This window comes from Pristis pectinata, chromosome 1 (assembly GCF_009764475.1).
Source record: "Pristis pectinata isolate sPriPec2 chromosome 1, sPriPec2.1.pri, whole genome shotgun sequence".
NCBI lineage: Eukaryota > Metazoa > Chordata > Chondrichthyes > Rhinopristiformes > Pristidae > Pristis > Pristis pectinata.
Genome location: NC_067405.1, coordinates 36786330 through 36811020, shown reverse-complemented (window position 1 = coordinate 36811020; position 24691 = coordinate 36786330). Strand labels below are relative to the sequence as shown.

Below are 24691 nucleotides of genomic sequence, written 5' to 3'. Positions count from 1 at the left end.
CACTAAGAACATGACAAGATCTCATGGGGTACATTGCAGAGACCACAGGGTATACTCTCATCTACCGTTGTTTGTATGAATGAATAGAATTGGCTAGTTTCAGAATGTAAATTCATTTCACAATTTACAGCTTACAAAAAAAACATAATGCCAGATATAAATTCTACACCGTGATAAAATTTCTCCCCCCACTAATTCACAAAATAGAGCTGCACGGAGATTCTGCTGACACTCTAATTTCACTCTTTCAGTCAGAGTGTTATGAGATTATAGCATTTCAATGACCAATGAATGACCTTTATCAGGGTCTTAAGAAATGATATGGCTGCAGGAGACTGAGTACTCTTGCTATTGATCATTGTTCTCATAATGTTCTGAACTATCAGTTTTTAGAATGGATAAGATGCAATTGCAGAACGTGAAAACACTTCACATTGAAAAACTATCACCTTCCATTATTCAGGGTTGTCTTTGACAACGGCTGTCATATGTGATGAGTGTAGACTGAGTTTGACTACAGATTGAATATTTGTTGCCCTTGGATCACTTTACATGCCATACAACAGAAAATTTTTAGCTACTAGTTTTCTTAGGTTTGGAGGAACTTTTTAAACGATTTCTCTACATCAATGATTTTATTCATTGGAAAAATAATTGTTAAATGTTATCATTCTGTTTGTTTGATTTATTATTTTTAATGCTATTGCCTTATTGTCCTTTATAAACCTATTAAACCAAGAAATGATTGAAAGAATACTTAACATGATTGTATAACATTTCCGTCTCCACCATTTTAATGCAGATAACAACTCGTTTCATACCAGATAAGAGTTCTATTAAAGTAATATACAAAGGAACTTCACATTAACTAATTATGCTTACATTGGCTAACATAAAACTAAATTTTGGGTTGTAATTTCTTGTTCGTTATTTCTATCTATTAAGTTATCTCACATAAAAGATAGACATTGAGTAATACAGTGCAGAAGCAGGCCATTTGGCCCAACTTATCTATGCCGACCAAGATGCCCATCTAAGCTAGTCCCATTTGCCCACGTTTAACCCATACCCCTCATCCCTGTACCTGTCAAGTGTCTTTTAAATGTTGTTATTGTACCTGCCTCAACCACTTCCCCAGCAACTCATTCCTTATACGCACCACCTTCTGCGTAAAGAAGTTGCTTCTCTCTTTAAATCTTTTCCCCCCTCACCTTAGACCAATGGTCTCTAGTTGTCATTCCCCTTTCCCGGGGAAAAGACTGTGCACATTAACCCAATCTATGCCTCTCATGATTTTATATACTTCTTTAAGGTCACCCTCAGTCTCTGCTGCTCCTAGGAATAAAGTCCTAGCCTGTCCAACCTCTCCCTATAACTCAGGTCCTTGAGTCTTGGCAACATTCTCGTAAATCTCCTTTGCATTCTTTCCAGCTTAATAACATGTTTCCTATAACAAAGTAACCAAAACTATACACAAAACTTCAGGTGCAGCCTCAGCAATGTCTTTTACAACTGCAACGTAACGTTCGGACTCCTATTTTCAATGCCCTGACTGATGAAGGCCAGCGTGCCAAAATCCTTCTTCACCATCCTTTCGGCCTGTGACACCACTTTCGCAGAGCAATGTACTTGGACTCCTAGGTCCCTCTGTCCTACAACACTCCCCTGGGCCCTACCATTCACTATGCAAGTCTGTAATGTGTTTGGGGATTCCTACTCTCTTCTTCCATCCATCTAGGTGTTTAGAGTCATACAGCACAGAAACAGGCCCTTCAGCCCAACTGGTCCATGCAGACAAAGCTGCCCAGCCAAGCCAGTCCCATTTGCCAGCATATGGCCCATATCCTTCTAAACCTTTCCTATCCATGTATCTGTCCAACTGTCTTTTAAATGTTGTTATTGTACCTGCCTCAATCACTTCCTCTAGCAGCTCATTCTACATAGATACCAGCCTTTGTGTAAAAAAGCTGCCCTTCAAGTTCCTATTAAGCCTGTCCCCTCTCAAGTTAAACCTATGCCCTCTAGTTCTTGATTCCCCAACCCTGGGAAAAAGACTGAGTGCCCTGAGTGTTTGTAAAACTGATTTTATAATTGATTGTGGGGTGATGTACCTTATTTTTTCATAGTCATCTATTAACTTTGGTGTGTAAAACTCTCAGACCCCTAGTTAATCAATAGAAGTACAATGTAAGGGCTTGGAATGGAATACAAAGGAACCAGCAAGTGGGACTATCTCAGTGAAGTACAGCAAGTTTAATTCCACTCTGATCTTTGGCTCTCAATGTTGACATGCTGACGCTGTTCTAAAATGTCTATCTGTGTAGAATACGTAGATATGGTGGGTGTCACTTTGACGATGCTGACAGTACAAATCTGATGCCATTTGATATCCTTGGCCATTGTCCTTTGCTCCTGCTCATCCTCTGCTGTGATATCTAGTGACAGGGAGCACTGAAAGCAATCCCCATTGCTGTGAACTGACTGCCAGCAAGAAATGATTGAGACTATAGCTGTTAACTTTCTCATTCCTGATATGCACAGGCACGGCTGAGCTTGACTGCTTGTTTTGCAAGTGGGTATGAACACAATAGTTCCGTCGACTCTCTTTGTGAGTATCAGTAATAACAAAGCTTACTTGCCATATAACCTTACACTGATTGAATGCTAAGGTCTGCTGAAAAGTCAAGCTGGATTTTAATAGCTGAAACTAAATGCAGAAATATCAGACACCTGATTTTTTTTAATCCCACCTACACAGTTTCTGTCAGAGTAATGTTTTGCACTGGCAACAGTTTCTGGACTCATTTTGTATTTGATTTTCCAAATGTATATAATTCATTCTCTTTTTTTGTTATGAAATTAGAATGTATGCAGCTTTATTTAAGCCATTCCAATAACAATTAATTTAAGATACATGTTAATTATCCTGCAGTTTACAAATAAATTAATCATAAGATTATCAGCTAATTATAAAGTTATTGACTTATACACATTATCACAATTTTGGCGAGAATATGGGATCAGTACCACTCATTTTGTTTTTTGGCTGCCAAGAATACACAGATATTTGCACCTTGATACTTCTCCCTCTCTGAAACTCACCACAGCAGGGACCTGCATTTATGAGCTCAATTGTAAAGCTCACTATATTGATGAAGGCACTAAAGGTTCCACAGGAGGGAACGATTCATGCAATGCTGATTTGATGCCAGCACTGTTATCTTAAGTCCAATATAGCAGCCAATACCTTCTCTGCACTTCATAAAATTAAATTTGTATTTCACAGAACAGCCTGCCCCCTAACCTGACAAATCTACCAGATACTGACAGATTAGCTACTGGTTGGCCTTTTCTGGATGTTGCTACAATTCTACAAGAGTTTGATGGCTTCTTTACCTGTTTTAAGTTGCAACGAGTGGATTGGTAGGTGCTGAAAGTACATTGCCCTAAAACAAAAACAATTTCTCCTGGATATGGATATATGAACAGTAATTCCCTTTGAACTACATTTTGGCTGGGAGAATGAGCAGATGGTACAAAGAGTAAGACAAGCTGCTAAATGAGGGGAGAGGAAAAGGGGAAAAGAGCCTGCAGTTGAAGGCAACATCTGCCCAGATGTTCAGGAAACAATTCCTCCTCTTCAATCTTAGCAATGAATGTTTTGTAAGGCATCTTCACTTTGATAAGTACCCCCCTCTGAAACTTAACACTACAGCAAGCCTAGAGCAGGGCAAGGATTGCATTGCCATTAGCTGTCAAGGTGGCTGTGGTAATGAACATTTACAGATGGAGCAGCTTTGAGAGTGAAGCTGAAGATATTTGTGACATCACACAGTTCCCCATCCATTACTGCAAGATAGTCAGCTGAGGTGTTCTATTCAAAGTGAATTGCTAATATTTCATTCACCGTCAGTGCAATTCACCCACTTTGCATCTCGATGGATAGTTACTGGGTTTCAAAGGGCTGTACATTGATGATATGGCTGATGTTTCCAGCATGCAAACAATATGTGCACAGAATGGAAACATTCCCGACACATGGAATTTTATAGACCAGACCATTGAGATAATGATGCTTCCACTCTAAAGAAGCAGGTGTAACATCAATGATGCTCTGTTGCGTGCTGCACAAGCTCACTACCATGAATGGATTGCCTTCACAGTGCCTTTTTGCTGGGAAGCAAGAGGACAGAGAGAATGGAAAACGCAATTTAAACAACCAATTTCTCTTTGTCTATGAAGGGCAGCACAGTGGCGCATCAAGTAGACCTGCCGTCTCACAGAACCAGAAACTCGGGTTCTATTCTCAGGTTTGCACATTCTCCCTGTGACAGCGTGGGTTCCATGGCTTTCCTCCAGGTGCTCCGGTTTCCTCCCACATCCCTAAGATGTGTAGGTTAATTGGCCACCCTAAATTGTTCCAAGGCCAAGTGTGTAGGTGAGTGGTAGAATCTGGGGGTCGGGGTTGGGGGTGATGAGTACGTGGGGAGAATAAAATATGGGATTAGTGTAAATGGGTGGTTGATGATCAGTGTGGACTCAATGGACTGAAGGTCCTGTTTCGGTGCTGTATCGCTCTATGACTCTTACTCTTAGGATGCACAACTAGTGATCTGTTTTGATTATCTGAAAGCAAAAATAAAAGCCACCAGAGGAAAAAAGATTATAAAAATTAGTTATTAATTAAGCCATACCGCATACAATAGTCAACTAATCACCTGTGTGAAAAGCTTTTGTTGGCTGCCTTCTTTTTGCTCATGCCTGTTCTGGTGCTTTTGCACACAACCTCAGTGGCTGCAATCATGACTAGTGGCCGTCTGCTGGCTTTCGGTGAAGAAGCCTTATACAATGGCCTCAAATAGCTCTAGGCTTAGAGGGCCCCTCTGCAAACTGACTCCCATGGCATTGGTAGCAGAAGCTTGAGATGGCTGAAGTCCTGACAAGGGCACTGTCAGAGTGGCAGGTATAGAACAAATCACAGACTTGCTCCTTCAATAACAGGAGCTGCAAGAGTGAAGAAAAGTAATGGTGTGCCTTCATCACTCTTGACTTCTTGCTCCTCTTGCACTGCCTTGCTGTTATTGGGCACCTGCGATGGCCCTCTAAGGTTGAGGTGCGAGGAAGAAGGGAAAGTTTTGGGACATCTTCAGTTTGTAACTTGGCAGAGATTATGGGATGGCAGGGAAGTGGGACACAAGAAGGATTAGGTACGAGGATGACATCGCTATAATGTTTTAAATGCTGCCGCTGTCCGCAAATGATGCAATCCGGTTATGGAGTCTAGGTTTTGACTGGCTACTTGGGCATTCACCAGCTTCATGCCTGGGTTTTGCACCATCTTCTCCATAAAGAGAGACAGGACTGTGCCAGTGAGTATTACGCAGGCTATTTGGAGGATATGGTTGTGCTCATTGAATAGCTGGAATATGTAGATCCAAGATTTGCAGCAGTACGAGGATGTGTGAGGATGTGTAAGGATACTGTAGAGCAGGTGAATGTTCGGCATTCCTTAAATTGCTGGTTGGTGAGTGATAGATGGTGGTGAATTTTGCAGTATCTGAAGTTAGTGTTGTAAATTGGTGAATTGGTTTATTATTGTCACATGTACTGAGGTACAGTGAAAAACTTGTCTTGCATACCGTCCATACAGATCAATTCATTACAACAGTGCATTGAGGTAGTACAAGGTAAGACAATAAGAGTGCAGAATAAAGCGTTGCAGTTGCAGAGATATAGGATTTGAAGATATATTCACAGATTTTGACTTTGTACAAGTTAATTTTGCAATGGTGTCTCCTCGTTCTTGAGGTTGATGTTTGCCCCTAATTTTCATTGCTACTTGTTCCCACTAACTGTGGGGAATTTATCTGGAGATCATCCTGGGCTCTCAAGCATATTGGACTATTTTCTATTTAATACTTCCCCATTCACTGCCTGCCAAACTGCGAGCACCTGTTATGGCCACAATGTACCCAGCTTTTAAAAATTGCAGACTAGCTTTAAACAATTGCATCTTGGTTTAACTAGAGCTAGCCACTCTCTTTATTAGCACTGTGCTGTTAGATTCAACCAGTCAGCATCATGATTAGTGCTCTGAAATCACCAGGCCATATAAAATACTGCTTTCATTGCAATTAATCTATGTAAATTACTCATGAGCCATGATTTTCAGGGATTACTGGATTTAACCATCTTTAACTTTGCAAGTTTTGCAATTTATTTTGAACTTTCCTAATGATTCCTAATCAGAATTGTTATATTTACAATACATGGTTTCTATAAATTCAATTCTGGCATTTTCAAAAAAGGTACTTCTTGTTTTATTAATAAAAAGTACTATTTAATGATTAAACATGAAATATTCTTTCCCCAGATTCATAGTGTGCAAACACTGCTTATTGTGCTTCACCGCCTCAATATAAACATGGTAAAGTCATTTGCTGATTTTTATGACTGAAGGCAGTTCAGCTGAAGAGGAAACATTCTTTTTTTTCTGCTTCAACAGTCAGAAAGTGCATATGTAAACAATATATTGCATATTCCAAAAACTGAATACACTTCAAAGCAAACATCACCTTCACTTGATGTTTCAAAATTTTACAAGAGTTGATCACATTAAAAAAATTATTCTGCAAATTTAAATCACAATGAGGGTTTGCTGCCTCATAATTTCACTGACATAATTAGTTCCCAACCGGCTGCTTGTTTTTTGACGGGGAATCCTTTGTTTGTCAAGATGATTTCCCAAGGGAAAGGGGCTTACATTCAGTATGGTCTACTGTTTCATACAAGGAATTTAGAGCTTGTTTATTCATATACAAAATGGCACTATGCCTATTCCTCGTACAGCAAGCAATTAAAAAATGACAATTGAAATATTACTTATATTCTCAATGATAAGTGAGAGTTCTCACTATACAATCCATACAAAACAAACAATCTTTGGATTTTACTCCATGATAGGCCATTGTACCCCATTTATAAAAAAAATACAAATTTGTATTATGAAAAATATTCATATATACTATAATTGTCTTAAGCTTGTCTTACAAGACAGCATTGCTCCAAACAGCCCAAAGTAAACCTTAGAAATTTTGCAGAGGTGGTCTTCCACTTAAAGGTGGCAAAAACAGAGAGTAGGATTAAAGGAACATTTGGTTAAAGCTAAACTGGGTGCTTGCTGCTGACATTGGGTGCCAGAAATTTAAAGATATTGAATTTGTGGCAGTGATTTTCTTAACTATTATAAATACTTCTCAAAAACATACACTTACGCTAATCAATGGAAGCAGAAAATAAGATGTCTCCTTGATAAAAGCTTTAAAAAAAACTTCAGATTTCTGGAAGGATAATGGTTAATTCCATTTGTATAAAATGCTACTATATATAGTAACTACTGCTTTCAAAATAGTGTGCCATCTGTTTCAATTAAAGCAGCAAACTTATACAAATAGTCCTTGATTAAGGGATTCCATTAAGTAGCCAGATAGATCCAGCTGTATGATATAATAAAAATTACATACACAACATATCAGGACTCACAGCAGTAAACTTTACCTGCGGAAGTGTCACTGGCGAGAGGATTGCCATCTGAAATACAATTGAACTACATTGGTTACAAGCAGCATAATGTGTGAGAGAATCAAGAACAGTAACATGTTGCAAGACATAGACTGATCAAAGATGTTTCATTTGATTAACCCTGTTGAATGTTTAGGGCTTGAAGAGAAAATTATGAATTTGTAATTATTTTTCTTAGGTGGTAATTGCACCAAACCAGAGATAATCTTTTACTTACCTGTTCAATCAACTCCTGTCAGAATCTCCCAAATCTCTCACCACTACTAGAAGCTCCAAATTTTCATTGCATTATAGAGAATAACACTTCTGTTGCTAAGAATTATGGAGTATAATTTGTTAAGTATATGTAAACTAGATTCTGGTTATACCCAGCTACATACACACAAACAAACACAGCCAGTAGAGTAGCTGGGAGGTTGTGAACCAGTAACTTGTGTTGCTGAAGATAGATTCTCCAGTGCTGTACCGCAGAATTGTCATCCACAATGGGACTGGACATTGAAAGGAACCTTGGTGAGTTTTTGTCTTCTTATCTGTGGCTGGACTATGCATTTTGCTCCTACTGGGTGCCCTGATTTGGCTGGGGCATGTTATTCATTGTGATGCATTATTCTTCATTGAAAGAGGTTGTTTTATACAAGTTTCAGGAGCTGTAACTTTCCTTTTTCCAGTGTGAGAACTACCAGTAAGGTCGTCTTTATCAAAAGTGTAAACAAAATTGTGCAGTACCCAGAATGTCTATTATCAGCTCTGATAAGATAGTTTCTCCCAAAGGATTATGTTCATGAAAAATCCAATGCTGCTTTTCTTTTTTACTATTGTAATCTTACAATTTAGTTGCAACATTAAATTCAACCTTTCCTTTTGTAAAACTGAAGTTTTGAAAGACTGTTTTGATTTTGAGACCTATTTTCCATCGTATTGTTTTGACACTGGTTTTTTGTGCCATAGAGGAATGCAACATATTTCTTCCTTTATAGGAATTCATGGTAAGTTTCAGCACAAGATGTGATTTGGCTGGCTCTTTAAAGAACAATTCAATTAATTCCTTTTCCCTGCTTTATCCCCATGGCTCAGCAAGTTTTTCTTCCCACAGATATATCCAATTGCTTATTGAAGGACTACTATTGGATCTGCATGCTGAATCAGGGATTCTACCCCAGATGATTACTTGCTGCATGAAGAAACATTCTTCTCAACTGTCCTCAGGCTCTCTTCCTAGTAATATTATGTCTATGTCTTCTGGTCAACAATCATCCTGCTAATGGAAATAATTTCTCCCATTCACGAAGCTTTATAGCTTTGAATAGCTGTTTTAAATCACTATTTTACTGTCCCTGATCTAGGTACAATCATTGATTCTGTAGTTTCTCCACATAACTGGAGTCCCTCATCATTTGCACCATCTTAGTCAGGCTCTTTGTCGCACCTTCATTCTTTTTTCAATGGTCTTGCTACAATGTGGGGTCCAGATTTGATAACGATATACAATGTGCAATCATTCAGTGTAAAGGTCTGTCAACTCATTCCCCAAGCACTACAGTAGATGTTCCTCAGTGTAGTGTCCTGGTCCCAACCACTTTCAACTATGTCACCATATCTTCCATCTATCAAATGTCAGAAGTGTGCTGATGATTTGATGGTGTTTATTTCTACTCACATCTCACTGAAACAGCTCACACCCACATGCTATAGGACCGAGGCAACATTGAGGCAAGTAATATTTATGAGATACAATTGCCAGGCATTGACAATGTCCAACAAGAAAACGAGACGCAAGAGACTGCAATGCTGGAATCTGGAGCAATAAACAGAGCAGAAAGGGAGAGCAGTGAGAGAGGTTCTCATGGAAACCCATCAAAGAGAGGAGGAAAACTTCTTCAAACTGGACATACCTTGAAGAAACTTTGCAGTGGAGGAGCAAAATGTAGACATAAGACCAAGGGGGAGCAAAGAGAGGGGGTGGGCAGTGAGACAATAAGAGAGAGTTTTGACAACCTACTCTTGATATCGACAAATTCCTGCATCACCAATATCTTGGGATTCATCATTATCAAGAATGAGCAGGGCATAGAGGGATATGGAATTAATGCAGGAAAGTCAGATTAGTATAGATAGGCATGATGGTTGACATTGACATAATGGGCCGAAGGGCCTGTTTCTATGCTGCACAACTCTACGACCCTATAACTTAACAGGACCAACCATCAAACACTGTGGCCAGTGAGCAGAGCAGTCTCTTCTATCCTGGTCCAAGAGATTCACCTAGTGACTCTCCAAATCCTTTCCAACATTCACGAGGCACGAGTCAAGTCTGTGGTAGATTATTCTCCGCCTCACTATTTGAGTGCGGCTGGAATCACACTCAAAACACATGACACCATCCAAGAAAAAGCAGCTTTCTTAAACTGCAGCTTAAACATTGATTCCACCAGCCCCCACCCCAAACACATGAGCCTGGATTGTGTACCACCAACGATGTCCATTGCAGCAACTCACCATTTCCAAGTTCCCCTCAAAGTTGCACTCTCTTCTGAGTTAAAAATAAATTGCTATTCCTTGATTGTCATTAGATAAAAACTTGGATTAATATCCTTCACAATACCACATGACATGCGGGCTGCCCACAGAACACTCTATGCAAAAGATACATTTCACTGTGTGTTTTGATGTATATGTGACTAATAAAGAAATCTTATCTTACATGAATCATAGCTTTTCAGGGAAGCATCTTTTCAAGAGCAATTAAAATAGGATAGTATATGCTGATCTCAATATCAATACCCGCGTCATTTACGAATACAAAGTAACAGGGTAAAGGTTACTTGGAGTATTGTGTTCAATTCTGGTTACTCCATTACAGGAAGGATGTGGAAGCTTTGGAAAAGGGCACAGAAGAGGTTTACCAGGATGCTGCCTGGATTAGGAGGTATGAGCTATAAGGAGAGGTTGGATAAACATGGATTATTTTCTCCGGAGTGTTGGAGGCTGAGGGTAGACCCGATAGAAGTTCATAAAATTCTGAGAGGCATAGATAGGGTAGACAGCCAGAATCATCTTCCCAGGGTAGAAATGTCAAATACTAGTGGACATGCATTTAAGGTGAGAGGAGGAAAGTTTAAGGGGGATGTACAGGGCAAGTTTCTTTACACAGAAAGTGATAGGTGCCTGGTATGGGCTCCTGGGGTGGTGGTGGAAGCAGATAGGATTGTAGTATTTAAGAGGCTGTTAGATAGGCACATGAATGTGCAGGTAATGGAGGGATGTGGATCATGTGCAGGCAGAAGAGATTTACTTCAATTTGATTCCAACATTGTGGGCCGAAGGGCAATATTGTTCTATGTTCAATGATTATCATAACCTTTTGGTATTGCATTCTGCGATTCTATTTGTAAAGATAAAAAATATGTTTTTTAACAATCTAACAGCTTGTCCTGTTAATTTCAAATATCTTTACAGGCTAAAATCCAAGTCTCACTCTTCCTATGCCCCTTTAAAAGCTGTAATGCTTTATACATAATACATTTCTTCATATTTTCTACAATAATGCATTATTCACACTTCTGTATATTTAATTTCATCTGCCGTGCATCTCCTAACTTCACCAGTCTGCCCATAATCTCCTGTTTGATGCAAATCCCAGCCTTGATTCATCTGAAAAAATATTCCATATACCTTGGCCCATATCATTAATCTCCATGAAAAGGAGCAGTAGACCTAATTCTGACCCTTGGTGTAGACACTTCCCTCCAATCTAATCCAATCATTTCTTAAATTGATATGATTAAAAATGGTAGCTTCTATTAACAAGTTCCTTGTGAGCTTCATTGGTCAATGTTTAATACAATAAATTAGATCAGTAGCAATCATTTTACCTCAATTTTGAATTCCCTAAAATGTTTTGCTCAAGGTAAATCCAAATTGCAGTAATTGTTGACCCAGACACAAGTTTCAAGACAATATATATACGTATACTAACTTAGCGGACGAATGAGCACAGACAACAAAATTCCACTCTCATTCTTGCTGGAAATGTGAGCCAGACCCATCTACAGAACTTCACTACACATTCTGTACATACAAGAATTGTGTGTGGATGTAAAGACAACCTATACAGTGGCATGCAAAAGTTTGGGCATCCCTGGTTAAAATTTCTGTTACTGTGAAGAGCTAAGCGAGTAAAAGATGACCTGATTTCCAAAAGGCATAAAGTTAAAGATAACACATTTCTTTAATATTTTAAGCAAGATTACTTTTTTTATTTCCAACAGTTTCAAAATAACAAAAAGGGAAAAGGGCCCGAAGCAAAGGTTTGGGCACCCTGCATGGTCAGTACTTAGTAACACCCCCTTTGGCAAGTATCACAGCTTGTAAACGCTTTCTGCAGCCAGCTAAGAGTCTTTCAATTCTTGTTTGGGGGATTTTCGCCCATTCTTCCTTGCAAAAGGCTTCTAGTTCTGTGAGATTCTTGCGCTGTCTTGCATGCACTGCTCTTTTGAGGTTTATCCACAGATTTTTGATGATGTTTAGGTCGGGGGACTGTGAGGGCCATGACAAAACCTTCAGCTTGTGCCTCTTGAGGTAGTCCATTGTGGATTTTGAGGTGTGGTTAGGATTGTTATCCTGTTGTAGAAGCCATCCTCTTTTCATCTTCAGCTTTCTTACAGACGGTGTGATGTTTGCTTCCAGAATTTGCTGGTATTTAATTGAATTCATTCTTCCCTCTACCAGTGAAATGTTCCCTGTGCCACTGGCTGCAACACAAGCCCAAAGCATGACCAATCCACCTCCATGCTTAACAGTTGGAGAGGTGTTCTTTTCATGAAATTCTGCACCTTTTTTTTCTCCAAACATACCTTTGCTCATTGCAGCCAAAAAGTTCTATATTAACTTCATCAGTCCACAGGACTTGTTTCCAAAATGCATCAGGCTTCTTTAGATGTTCCTTTGCAAAATCTTGAATTTTGTGGTGAGGATGCAGGAAAGTTTGGAGAAAAAAGGGTGCAGAATTTCATGAAAAGAACACCTCTCCAACTGTTAAGCACAGGGGTGGATCGATCATGCTTTGGGCTTGTGTTGCAGCCACTGGCACGGGGAGTATTTCACTGGTAGAGGGAAGAATGATTCCAGCAAATTCTGGAAGCAAACATCACACCGTCTGTAAAAAAGCTGAAGATGAAAAGAGGATGGCTTCTACAACAGGATAACGATCCTAAATACATCTCAAAATCCACAATGGACTACCTCAAGAGGCACAAGCTGAAGGTTTTGTCATGGCCCTCACAGTCCACCGACCTAAACATCATCAAAAATCTGTGGATAGACCTCAAAAGAGCAGTGCATGCAAGATGGCCCAAGAATCTCACAGAACTAGAAGTCTTTTGCAAGGAAGAATGGGCAAAAATCCCCCAAACAAGAATTGAAAGACTCTTAGCTGGCTACAGAAAGTGTTTACAAGCTGTGATACTTGCCAAAGGGTGTGTTACTAAGTACTGACCATACAGGGTGCCCAAACTTTTGCTTTGGGCCCTTTTCCTTTTTTGTTATTTTGAAACTGTAAAAGATGGAAATAAAAAAGTAATCTTTATTAAAATATTAAAGAAATGTGTCATTTTTAACCTTATGCCTTTTGGAAATCAGGTCATCTTTTACTCGCTTAGCTCTTCACAGTAACAGAAATTTTGACCAAGGATGCCCAAACTTTTGCATGCCACTGTACTTCTGTAGCAATACTACTATTCATAGGTGACAGCTGGGGCACTGGAATAATGGCAGGATTATCTGAGACTGGTTTGCATGGTGGAGCAGTGTGTCATTTATTCCAAGTCAGTCTGAATTAGTATTCACTTTGAACAGATGGAAGGCATTTGTGAGGCAGAATAGTGGGAAATTAATTGCTAGATGGAGAAAAAGGCATGAACATGGGGACAATTCCTTCATCTGTGCATGGACATTGCCTCATGAAAGGAAAAGGTATGTTTGAAGATGAATTATATGAATTAATCTAAGTGCACCATTGTGAATATATTACCTCTTGATTATTCAGTGCAAAAATGCTAAGGTAACCAGTCAACTCCTTAAAATTAATTCCTGGTTAGTAGCACTTAATGTTGTACCCTAATTCAGATATTTAGATGATTATGGAGTGGATTTCACAGGCATGTCTGCAAATCTACACCCGCTTCCGTTCCCCCACCCCCCCGCCTCCCCAGCCATACAAACATCTACCCTCTAAGCTCATTACCCTCACCCCACTACCTTCACCCAGTAATCTTTCAACCCCTGACCTTGTTTCTTAACATACAGTCCAACCTGATTGCAATCACAGGCCTCAGCACTACAAATAGTAGGCAGCTGACCAAACCCTAGCCCTCCCTCCCAGTCCCAGAACTTCCCCCACAACTCTCCACTCTAGACCTCTTTCCCGCATTGCTCAAGGTCCTGATTTACCTCCTTCCTGTGCATACTCCAGTTTAGTGCACTGCACAAAGGAAAGGCCTCACCTATGTGTAAATCCAATTCTCCAACTGGCACCTTAGATTTTTTCTTATTTGTGCATGACACAGCCACAGATTAGTGTGCATCTGTGGGTTCTGCAGGATCATATCTTTAATATAATCATTTGTTGTATTGTTTTATATAACAAATCATTTTGTTATGTAGAATATAACAAAGGAATGTATACAATTGCTTCCTGTGTTATCTTATTTTTCATTTATCAACTTTTATATTACACAATATGGCATCACTAAAATCCCATTAATGGAGTATAGCATCAAGGTTACTGAATGCTTACAGATCATAGTTCAGTACAGATAGAATATTCGTCACTTTCTTGTACTTGACAATGATACAATGATTGCACAGAGAAGGTTAGGAGCAATTTCCTGATCCTGAACACAATCTTTTATACATTATTGAGATGTAGGCAGTACTGGCAAGATTGGTATTTATTGGCCATCACTTGTTGCCCAAAGTGAATGTTTGCGGTCAAGGATCACTTAGGATCACCTGTATTCTGTGGGACATTTAGGGAAGGTTGAAGATATTAAGCTTTTTTTTAAGAGGACATTAGTAAAAAGGTGGACATTCAACATTATGGGCATTTCATGTTTATTTTGAACTAATATTAGCTATTAAAAACTGATTCAAAAAGGATAAATTCCCACAGCGGGATTTGAACTCAGTTTCCAGAGGCCAGGACCTCTGGACAATTATGCCAGAATCATAACTACAATAGTAAACCTTTATAAATTGGTAAATTAGTACATTATTTATTATTGTCACATGTACCGAGGTACAGTGAATAACTTCGTTTTGCATGCCACTCATACAGATCATTTCACCACATCAGTACATTGAGGCAGTACAAGGGAAAAGCAATAATAGAATGCAGAATAAAGTGTTACAGTTATAGAGAAAGTGCAGTGCAAGCAGACAATAAGCTGCAAGGCCACGAAGAGGTAGATTGTGCCACGACGTAAAGAGAAAAAGACTTGGGAAGTTTAGCTTAAAACAGTTTGTTCAAATTTGTTCTGGAGCCTATCAAGACATCAGTACTGATGAAGAGTCCCAGACCTTAAACTGTTTCTCCTTCCACTGATGTTGCCTGACCAGCTGAGTGTAACAGCAGGAAAACATTACTTACTGGTTTCTATTGCACCTCAGTAGTTAAATAAAGCTTATTATATTTATTTTAAGTACCTCAGATCTTCGTGCTGACTAAAACGAGATTGGTTTTGGTAAGAGCAATAAATTTCACTAACAGTCTCTTCCCCAGGATTCCAAGTGCACATCAAGGGTTAACAAAATGTATGTGGCAGTTAAGTTGAACTCGCAATGTGTGCATTTTTAAAATAGAAGTAGCACTCACTGTACACTACAGCAAGCTCATTTTCATTTGGTTCTCTCTTTGTCCACCGACTCAACCTGATTGTAACATCACTGGCAGACACTGATGGATGAAGTGTAATTAATAAAATAATTCCAAGTTGACCTTGTACACAGTGGACTGAATTAGCTTGTACTGTAGGCTTCATGATTCATTATACAATGTATATACCTTCAGCACTGAGCACAGATATTGGATTATACTCTTTAATCTACGTGCCTACAGGTGTAATGTCATATGCCACTAAAGGTCATGTCAGAAATGAAACAAAAGCATGTATTTTATTCATGTGCCAGCTATAATTTTTTTCAACAACATCTTAACCAAGACCGGTATTGACGAAACACTGTTGAATATCTATGTGTATCATGAATACATATATTGTCTGTGTATACTTTTTATTTGACTCCTTTGATTTCTCTATAATCATCAAAAAATCCATGTAGACCCTGCAGAGTGTGTAGATTATGCTAATGGTTAAGGGATTTCCAGTAGGAAATACATACTAGTCCATTCTTTATATTCTTGACAACACACAAGACTCAGAATTGGTAATTTTATAGGGTCAGTATCAGATGAAATTGTTTCATATTGCAAATCATTTTATGTCAAAGTTTCAGTTGTTGAATTTATATCCTGATTTAAACATGTGTAGAAACAAGTATTTAACATTTTACCTTAACTTTTGACCCCATCAGAACAACTCTATATTATTTGACCTTTCAACAATGCATCTATGAATAATTTCCCTTTTACAGCAGTGCTATAGATGTAGTTTATAATCAGAACACTCAGCTAACCCATGATCCTTCTGTATTCACAGGGTGTGTACTGTGGGATTTATTATGTTAGATTCAAGATTCACTATATTTTGGGCTGATATTAATTCAAAATGGGAATTTGCACAGTTCAATCCAAGAGATAAGGCAAGAGTCTAATGCAATAGGACAGACATTTAGGACAAGTGTCAAGGACACAATTTTATTTAAGAGATCAAATTAAATGGTCTCGAGCTTGAAATTTTACCGCATTTGATATAGTACCTTAAAGCAGTGCGTGCTGGGATGGGAGCCCATGTGAGTTTTGTGTGAGGATTCCAGGCAACACAATTTATCACATCTGAGATTAAAAGCATCCTGTGAGATAAAAGGAACTTGGCAGACTTTGTGCAAACCATGGATTTGCAGGACCAGCAGAAGTCATCAAGCAGGAAAATGGAGATGAGGAATTAGGAGGGGTTGGAGATTTGGATGTGAAGTCAGAAGGCTGAGAGTGTATTGGTAGCATAGAGGTCAGAATTAGGTGTGTGGTATTGAGAGTATTAGGAATCTAAGGATACTCAGACATCTGATTCTGGATTGGGGTTGGGAAACATGCAATCAGATGGGGCATGTAGCACTGGGAGCAACAGGGATTGGCAACACCAGTGGTTGGTTGGACACATAAGTAGAGAATCAATAAATGTTCACTGTGGCTTAGGGGTTGCTGTCTGACTGAGCATTAAGAAAATTAAAAGGGACATTCCTGCAAGACAGAGGGCCCCTTGGATGTAACTAATGCTGAAGCAGGCCTTAACTTTCTAATTTGATGCAGGTGGTTTATGTTTTTCATGGGCCTCATAAGCACACAAGAATTTTGAGCAAGTGATACCAAGCACATCTTTTGATGTAACTGCATATGCTCAGCACCTTTGGGCAATGGACTCAGGCAGGGAGGGGGTTGGCTTGCATCATGCACGGAAGCATCACACAACATTCATTTCTCGACCCTGAAATAATATTCAGAGCAGGAAGTTAGTATTATGTCTTGGACCACAAAAAAGTTTCCAAAAAAGAAGAGAAAAATGTTTGATCAGAAATGGACTAGGAAGAATAATTTTGTAAACTGGCTATGTTCTCTTTGGAAAAAAAAGTGGACAGGTGTTTTTAGGATTCTAAAAGAATTAGATAATGTTGACCATGCTTACTTATTCCACCTTCTCCAGACATCAGAATCAAAGGGAGTAGAACACGGGATCCATTGACGGATGGGCTGAAGTGTTCAGCATCTACTGTCACACCATGTGAAGAAAAAGTGATGGAAAGATTCAGTGGAACATCATCCGACTAAATCTCTCTCTTCCCTCGGCCTGACACAGTGGAAACTCTTCAGGATAAGTTGGAGAAATATTTAAGGAAATGGGACTGATGGATGTTCAATCATGTGACCAACACATGGATCGCACTACCTATTCTGCATTTTTTTTATGGAGACAAGTTATATGTGTCCTGTCCGAGGAAAACCAGGCAGATAAAATGCTGTGGACTATTTAGCCAGTAAAAAGTATCCAGATTCCACTCAGTCCAATTTTTCTTTAGCACATTGAGAGGGTCCTTCTTTAAATAAGCACATTTAGCCCAGTGATATAATTGACAGTAATTTTAACTGAGGCCTGAGGGTGACGTTGTCTGATGTTCCTCTCAGGCTGAAGAGAGTGGGAACCTACAGGAAAGCAAATCAACTCTGACAATTTTTCTTTATTTCTTTAATGGGGTCAAGAGTGGTTCACCAGGCTGCACAAGGAAAGTGTGGCCTCCTACAATGGAGGCAACCTTCCAGGGTCCCTTCTTCCTTAGAAGGGGCCAATGGTGGTTGACTTTTCACTTTCTGGGAGCTGCGTCTTGTTCACTTTTCTTCCAGAATTGCAGGTTAACTGGACTGGTTCATGTTACTGAGGTGCTGAAGATAACTTTCAACAATGAGACATACGCAATCTGCCCTGTGTTAAGATCAACCTGAATGTTTCTAGATTCATTGATCAGTTATCGAGTTGATCAATGACATGAAACACCTAAACAAATCACTGCTTTCACTTTCATTCCATCATGAGTACTGAGCATGTCTTATAAAAACTGCTATGTGTTTTAAAAAAAAATTGCCATGACTACCTAAATACCTAAGTTTAAGCTATGATTTTTCTCCAGCCTAAAGGATTAATCAACTCTGAAGGATAAATTGAAAACTAAACCGTGACAAAGGATTGACAAGCATCATGCTCTGGGGATCACAGCCTGTTAGTTTTTGAAGGTAAGATAGCTCCTGCCTGTCCAATGCGTAAACTTAAATTACCTCCAGCTGAAAGGTAATTGGTCACAGTAACTACTGCTATCAACGGTGGTCTTTGATCCCTTCCCGAGTCTCTAGGAATAAAAACATGGAACTTGAATGGTGTTTTTTCTTCCCTTTTCATTTTGCTGACAGTATTTGTTCTGCATTGAAAGGCAGATGTTCATGCCTTCTAACGTACTCCATTTTTTTCCCATCCTGCACTGCCTGCAGTCAACAGATTAGGCAAATAGCCATCTACCAGACTGTCGCTGCTTCACGGCCAAGAGCCAAGTCACATCAACACAGTAGCTTTACCTGCTGCTTTGGGGGGGGGGGGGGAACTTGCAGCAAGTGACAGACCACCCCAACACTATGACAGTGTGAAATGGCTCTTCGTCATGGCCATTGTCGCATTCTGGCTTTGTCTGGCTCAAACACCGAGAAATTTGGGAAATTTATACCTTTATTCCAATGATACACTGATGGTTCCACTTTTGCTGAGTGAAAGACCAGAAGCAATGGAATGACCACTTTCAATAGCAACATCCATGGGTGGTAGTGGTGGCAATATCAATAGAGACGTTATAAAGGCATCACAGTGCCACTCCTGAACCTACTGCTGTGATCTTTGTTAAGGTCAGTTCATCATCAGCTGATTCGCCATTTTGTTCCCAGTCTCAGGCATCAATACATATATGCAGGGGTCTCAGGCAGCTGGTCACGTCTGAATCAGATGAAAGCTGCTACCTGCAGTTTTAGACTGAAAGAAATGCCATTGAACCTATTATCTCAAACCCCTTTGTTAGCTCCAATGTGCCATCCTTTAAAAGCAAACAGCATTGTGTTAAATTATTTAACTGAGAGCTGTTTGTTTACACTTTCACCAATAGTAGAAGGCAGAAAAGCTTTTGCAAACAAGCACATCAATGAAACACCTGCAATGCTTTCCCTTATGGTGCAGCATTGTAATGTTGAACATTATTATATCAACCAATGACATGCCAGCTGTGATGAATAAAGTGAGGAAGTTGACTAATGATCCTTTTGGTATCAATGGTAATGTCTGACTAAATCCTGTGATTGGTTAGATCAGGAGATTGCTCCAAGGGTGGCAAATAAATCAATTTCATTATCGTAAATAGCTATTATGAACATGTTAACTTTGAACAATTAGTCAATGGTGTAATGTGTGCTGCTTAATTTCAGCTCTTAAAAAGAATCTGCAGACCATAAAACTTCCCTGTGTGATGATAATGTTTGGACAGTGAATATATTTGCTGGTTTCTTTGCTACTTCAGAGAGATGGGAACCCACTCCCCCCCCCCCCCCCACCCCCACTCATGGAGAACAGTGTTTTTTCAACTCTTTACACTGTTCTGGCAGTATTACTTCAACTCTGTAATGCTTAAAACTATATATACAGCTAATAGTTATGCACATTTCTATTACTGGCATGATGTTTTGTTCTTGTTTTTATTTATTTAAGGGAAAGCTCTTCTTTTCTCCTCACATTCACAGAGCTGGCACTAGTTGGACAACTCACTTCTTTGAGGCAGCTGTCAGAAAATGCAGAGCAAGAGCTTTGGCATGTTTGCCTCTCTGAGGATATACATGGATTTCATTTAGCAACTTCCTACAGAGTATGCAATGTATCTTGCAATGTATCTATCATATCCTTCTTTGGCAGCCCTCAGGATTGAGGATGACTTGCTTCCACTCTGGCTTTGTGGGTTCTAAGATGACTAATGTGATTGGAAAGAGCATACCAGGCCCAGCAACTCACTGATAGCCATGACATGAACAGATTCTTCAGCACTCTCAAGGTCGACTCAGCTCCTAACATCCATAGCCCACTCCAATGAGAGTTGAGAATGGAGGTGAACTTATCAAGAATAGAGAAGCAGTCAGTGCCCAATTAAAGGAACACTTTGAAGAACTCAATTCTGACTCTCTTTTTGACACGAGCACCCCTGACTCCATTCCACAGCAAACCATTTGGCATAGTCTTGCCATTACCCCTGACCGGCAAGAACTCAGTGTACCAACTGAATGAAAGTCTATATACCAACTGAAAAATAACAAGGCCTCAGGAGCAGATGGTTTCTGCTGAAGTTCTAAAGATTGGAAGTGTGGACTTTCAGTCAAAAGTTCACAACCTTATCTACCATGTGTGGGAAGAGGAGGAGATACCGGGGACCTCAAAGACATTGTAGTCATGACCATCTTCAAGAAAGGAGACAAATCCATTTGCAGTAACTACAGAATGGTCTCCTAATCCTGCCACAGGGAAACCATTACCGGGATCTTCCTCAACTTCTCCCGCCCCCCTACCCCACCTGGTGGCTGAAGAGCTCCTCAGTGTTGCAGAGTGGATTCCTTCCACCTGGACGTACAACAGACAAGATCTCCATTGCAGATCAACTTCAGCAGAAATGCAGGGGGCAGCATTAACATGGCATTTTCTGACCTCACTATATTCTCTGAATTCACTGGTAGGAAAAGTGAAGTAAGGTCAGCATCCTGCTCCACACTAATATCCCCAGAACTGACATCCTGATTACACTCACTCTGCTTTGGGGAAGATGCCACAACATCTGCAAGCCTAACACCAGACTCCCAAAATGTATATTTTATTCCATGCTCCGTCATGGCAGATTACAGAGTCACTGAATCAAACAGCATGGTAATAGACTTACTGATACATCGATCCTACAGCAGCTATCAAGCTAGTCCAACACTGATTCCATTGTATGCTCTGCACATATAATGGAATCAGTATGTGGATTCCATTGTGGACTACATCAACTTCAGATTCTAACACTCACCTGCACACTAGGGGCAATTTACAGTGGTCAATTAACCTACCAACCTGAGGGAAACCCAGACAGTCACAGAGAAAATGCAAATTCCACACAGTCAGCACCAGAGGCCAGGACTGGTCCTATATCACAGGAGCTCTATTACCTGCAACAACGTGTCACCCCAAGATCGGGCAAAGGGAGAATTTGATTGGTTGAATGGGTTCCTTCGATGCCATAGGAAAATAGAAGAATGTGAGAACAGTTAGGGAAATTAAGGTTTAGGGTGCAGTCTAAACATTTGAGGTAGGATTTTCAGTACTGAAATTTAGGAATACTTGTACACAAAACTGGTGTGGATGGTTGGAATATCCTTCTGCAAGGGGAAAATGTGGTTGGCGATAACTTTAATTTTGAGATTGATACCATTGGTTAACCACATACAGTGGCACACAAAAGTTTGGGCACCCCTGGTCAAAATTTCTGTTACTGTGAATAGCTAAGCAAGTAAAAGATGACCTGATTTCCAAAAGGCATAAGGTTAAAGATGACACATTTCTTTAATATTTTAAGCAAGATTACTTTTTTATTTCCATCTTTTACAGTTTCAAAATAACAAAAAAGGAAAAGGGTCCGAAGCAAAAGTTTGGGCACCCTGCAGGGTCAGTACTTAGTAACACCCCCTTTGGCAAGTATCACAGCTTGTAAATGCTTTCTGCAGCCAGCTAAGAGTCTTTCAATTCTTTTTGGGGGGATTTTTGTCCATTCTTCCTTGCAAAAGGCTTCTAGTTCTGTGAGATTCTTAGGCCATCTTGCATGCACTGCTCTTTTGAGGTCTATCCTCAGATTTTCGATGATGTTTAGGTCGGTGGACTGTGAGGGCCATGACAAAACCTTCAGCTTGTGCCTCTTGAGGTAGTCCACTGTGGACTTTGAGGTGTGGTTAGGATCGTTATCCTGTTGTAGAAGCCATCCTCTCTTCATCTTCAGCTTTCTTACAGACAGTATGATGTTTGCTTCCAGAATTTGCTGGTATTTAATTGAATTCATTCTTCCCTCTACCAGTGAAATGTTCCCTGTGCCACTGGCTGCAACACAAGCCCAAAGCATGATCGATCCAGCCCCATGCTTAACAGTTGGAGAGAGGTTCTTTTCATGAACTTCTGCACCCGTTTTTCTCCAAACATACCTTTGCTCATTGCAGCCAAAAAGTTCTATTTTAACTTCATCAGTCCACAGGACTTGTTTACAAAATGCATCAGGCTTCTTTAGATGTTCCTTTGCAAACTTTTGACACTGAATTTTGTGGTGAGGATGCAGGTAAGTTTGGAGAAAAAAGGGTGCAGAATTTCATGAAAAGAACACCTCTCCAACTGTTAAGCACAGGGGTGGATCGATCATGCTTTGGGCTTGTGTTGCAGCCAGTGGCATGGGGAACATTTCACTGGTAGAGGGAAGAATGAATTCAATTAAATACTAAAAAATTCTGGAAGCAAACATCACACCGTCTGTAAAAAAAAGCTGAAGATGAAAAGAGGATGGCTTCTACAACAGGAGAACGATCCTAACCACACCTCAAAATCCATAATGGACTACCTCAAGAGGCACAAGCTGAAGGTTTTGTTGTGGCCCTCACAGTCCCCTGACCTAAACATCATCGAAAATCTGTGGATAGACCTCAAAAGAGCAGTGCATGCAGGACAGCGCAAGAATCTCACAGAACTAGAAGCCTTTGCAAGGAAGAATGGGCGAAAATCCCCCAAACAAGCATTGAAAGACTCTTAGCTGGCTACAGAAAGTGTTTACAAGCTGTGATACTTGCCAAAGGGGGTGCTACTAAGTACTGACCATACAGGGTGCCCAAACTTTTGCTTCGGGCCCTTTTCCTTTTTTGTTATTTTGAAACTGTAAAAGATGGAAATAAAAAAGTAATCTTGCTTAAAATATTAAAGAAATGTGTCATCTTTAACCTTATGACTTTTGGAAATCAGGTCATCTTTTACTTGCTTAGCTATTCACAGTAACAGAAATTTTGACCGGGGTGCCCAAACCTTTGCATGCCTCTGCATGTTTAGGGAAAAGGTAGGATAGGAAATTAGGGGATAGGTAGGATATGATCAATGTGATCTTATTGAACAGTGGAGATAGTTGTCCAGCTGAAGGCCTATGGGAAAGCAACAGAAATTTAAGTTTTTATTCCCTTATAGGCTGCATGGGTTGCTGGAAAACTCAGCATTTTTTGCCAGCCCTAACTGCCTTGGAGAAAGTAGTGGTGAGCTGCCTTCTTCGATTGCTGCAGTTATCCTGGTGTAGGTATTCCTAACACTGCTTTAGGGCAGGACCGTAGGTTTAGGAAGTGTCAAAGTAGCCTTGGCAAGAACTGCATTTCATTTTCTCAATGATATACTTTCAGCCACAGTGTGCCAATGGAGGACAGGTAGGGGGGATTGGATGCCAAACAAGTGGGCAATTTTGTGGATGATACAAAGCTTCTTGAATGTCGTTGGAGTTGCAGGCAAGTAGAGAGTATTGCATCATATCCTTAGAGAAGGTGGAAAGGTGAGGGGAGTCAGGAAGTGAGCCAGTCTCTGATGGTATTTGTGCATCTCGAACAGTTGAGTTTCTGGTCAATTGTGACTCCAGGATGTTGACATTGGGACATTTTGTGATGGTAAAGCTGTTAAATGTCAAGCATAAGTTGTTAGAATGATCAATTACAATTTTATTTGGGATTCGGGGGAAACACAAGCTGGGAATTGGATTCCTAACTTTTGAAGAGATAACTCAAAGCTGTAAGAAAATAGCTTAAGCAGAAAGATTTGGGGGCATTGATCAAAAACACCAGTGCAGGAGAAATGGAACCTCCATAAAGATTGAATGATTAACATTTAGACCAAACAGATAAAAAAAACTTAGCAAACTTAATAAGTTGATCAAACTAAAGGAAAACCCAACAAAGCCAAATGAGACCCAGACAGGGTATCCAGGTTCTTTGACAATGCAATGAAGACTCTGGTACAAGTAACGTGAGAGGCAGGAAATCCTTTCCCACCCTGGGGCTGATAACCCTCCAGTGGAGATTACAGTCAAAAGCTAGCTTCAAATGTCAAAGAATTTCAATCATTTTAGCAGTTACAAAGGTAAGCAATAATACCAACACTCCAAAATAAGAGAAGAAACCATTGAAAATACACAATGGATCATTCCACATCCGAGGACCAAAAAAATGTTTCTCTCCACAGATGTACCTGACCTGCTGGGTTTGTCAAGCATTTCTTATTTTTTATAATAAAGGTATAAGCATCCTGCTCCTTGACTGTCTGTTCACAACTGA

At 39.8% G+C, this 24691-nt stretch overlaps 1 protein-coding gene across 1 annotated transcript in view; it reads right to left on the bottom strand.

The window, feature by feature from the left end:
- The window catches only part of LOC127568975 (potassium voltage-gated channel subfamily H member 7-like), a 361581-nt gene that overhangs the window by 119180 nt on the left and 217710 nt on the right, over positions 1-24691 (bottom strand). The window lies entirely within an intron of this gene.